This window comes from Physeter macrocephalus, chromosome 2, assembly GCF_002837175.3.
Source record: "Physeter macrocephalus isolate SW-GA chromosome 2, ASM283717v5, whole genome shotgun sequence".
Lineage (NCBI taxonomy): Eukaryota > Metazoa > Chordata > Mammalia > Artiodactyla > Physeteridae > Physeter > Physeter macrocephalus.
In genome coordinates this window covers 7269529-7271933 of record NC_041215.1, presented here as the reverse complement: position 1 = coordinate 7271933, position 2405 = coordinate 7269529, and the positions used below count along the sequence as shown (strand labels likewise).

At 60.6% G+C, this 2405-nt stretch overlaps 1 protein-coding gene across 2 annotated transcripts in view; it reads left to right on the top strand.

Moving 5' to 3' along the window:
* The first annotated feature begins 386 nt into the window (after positions 1-386).
* Positions 387-2405, top strand: part of RNF44 (ring finger protein 44) — a 17657-nt gene continuing 15638 nt past the window's right edge. The window contains exon 1 of one of the 2 annotated variants that reach the window (XM_024116323.3): positions 387-483. The gene's annotated coding sequence lies outside the window, so the exon portion shown is untranslated. Of the gene's footprint in view, positions 484-1082; positions 1394-2405 lie in introns of those variants that run through there. The other variant, XM_007103166.4, reaches the window with a different exon arrangement.

Here is a 2405-nt window from a genome sequence, read left to right as displayed (position 1 = left end):
ACACACACAATTCCGAGGCTGAGGGAGGGGAACAAACCGTCCGCGAAGGGAAGGTTCTTTGAACGACCACGGTGTCGTATTATCTTTCCTATTTAGTCACTCGCCAAGGGCACACAGTAGTAAGGGGGCGGCTGTGAGGCCAGGCCCTGGACTCTTCGCCCTTGCGCGCCCTTTGCCGCCGGACACTAAGTGGGCGTGGCCGAAACACGCTCCTCCTCCTCCCACCCTCCGCTCCCGCGCGCTTGGTGCAGTCCAGGTACTTCCATACGCGCGCGGGAGGGAGGGTGAAGCTGCGTAGCCGGCGTGGACCCCGCGCGCGCGTGCGCGCGCCCAGGCGAAGAGATTCGTGGACGGTTCCACTGCCTGGGGCCAGAGGGGGGGCCGCGGCAGGCGGCGCGAGCCGCAGCGGGACCGGGACCCCCGGCTGCAGCGGGAGCGACGCGCCGGCCTCCCGGTGGGGGTGGAGCCCCGCCGCGGCCTCAGGTAACGCCCGGCCTGGACCCTGCGCCGTGCGCCCCAGGCGCGGGGCCAGAGAGACGGAGCTATAGGGGGCGGCCGCGGGCTGGCAGTGTAGCACAGGGACTTCCAGCGAGGCCGCTGCCTGCGTCCGCAGGGCCGGAGCTCCCTGTCCCGGGACCCGGAGCCAGAGCTGCTCCGCCCGGTAGGTCTAAGAGCCCCAGTATGGGGAACCCCTGGGAACTACGAGTCCCAGCGTGCCCTGCGCCCCACTCATGCCCCGATCACAACCCCTGGCGAGTGTCGGCTTCGGCTGGGCCCCAGGCGTCCGGGACAGAGCTGCAGTCCTTTGGCCTCGTCACGGCTGTCCCAAACACTTTACCAGCGCTCCTTGTCCCAGCCGTTGGGGATCCAGAGCGACCCGAGCCCTGCCCTGGAGCGGCTGCGGGTCCGGGGAACAGACGGCCGCGCGCCAGCGGCTTGGTTACTGCTTTGAGGGCGTAGGAAGGCGGGGTCTCCAGAGGGTCTGTGTCTTGTCCAAGGTCACACACCTTCTGTTGCCTGAGGGCTATTAAGCCGGAGTCGAGATGGTGTCGGGGGCAGGAAGGCGACGTGGGTGTAGGAAACTGGCCTTGGATGGAGGGAAAATGGGGAATTCGGCTGGACTCATCTCTCCCTGGGTCTGCCAGGCACCCCCACTCTTACAGCCCCCGATTTTCATCACCGGATGATGTGGTGACGGTACCTGCTCCTTCCTCTGCAGACCCTGCGGGTTCCAGTGGTGAGAGCTACAGCGGGGAGGTTGTCAGAAAGGGGAGCCCCTCCCAAAGCCCTACCCTCAAAGCTCACACATTCAAGCGCAGACCCAGACCCAGAAAGCCAGGCAGGTACCGCCGAAGATGCACACACAAGTGAGAGCCACTATTGACTCATTGAGGTAGGTATAATCACCCCCATTTTACACCTGGACAAACTGTGAGCCGCATAGAGGTGGTGACTTCCTCAAGGTCACCAAGCTGATAAAAGGCAGAGCCAGGGTCCAAGCCTCAGTGGGCTGGCTTCAAAGGCTCTGTATTTAACCATCAGTGTATGCCTGCCCCCTCAGTAGCCTATAGGAGATGAACAGCAGTGCTACACACACTAAGTGCTCAGTAAATGTCATCTGTCATTAGTGTTGTCATCATCCTGGTTTTACAGATGAGACTGAGGAAGAGTGAGACCACATAAATGACCAAGTCTCAAAGCTGGAGCCAGAGTGCTGCAGCCCTGAACCCAGACCTGGGAACACCTTTACAGACACTCTGCCCTCCCCCATATGCACAAACAGCCTCTGCCTTTTAGGGGAGACAAAGCTTGGGGCTCAGGTGTGTTCAGGCCTGCCCTGAGCACAGAGGACTTAGCAGGGGGCCTGTCAACCCCCAGCCTGGAGTGTGAGGCTCAAGTCTGATGCCCTGGGGTAGCTGGGAGGTCTGTGTCCTGAGCTGGCTTTACCAGGCTGTGTTGTGTGTCCCTGGATGGTCCCTCAATCTCTATGTTCTGCCAGCTCCACTTGGGAAGGCCCTGCATCTGGAGGAGAGTTTGAGGGGTCTTAGAAAAAAGGAGTGGAGTACTTTCTGATCCTGATGGAGGGAAAGAGGCAGCCAGCTGTCCAGGTCTTAGGTAGGCAGTTGGAGCAGGGGAGGGCCCCAGCAGGAACTGATGACCCCGCCTTCTTCCTGCCTGCACAGAATCCCTCCCATCTCCTGCAGAGGAGGCCTGGGAGTGGAAGCTGGAATGTAGCATCCAGTACTTTGCACTCGAGGGACCAGGTCCGTCTCTGCCACTCTTCCACTCTGGGATCTGGAGAGTCTCTTGCCCCAGGACATCTGTGCTTTTTTTTTTTTTTTTTTTTTTTTTTTTTTTTTTGCGGTACACGGGCCTCTCACTGTTGTGGCCTCTTCCGTTGCGGA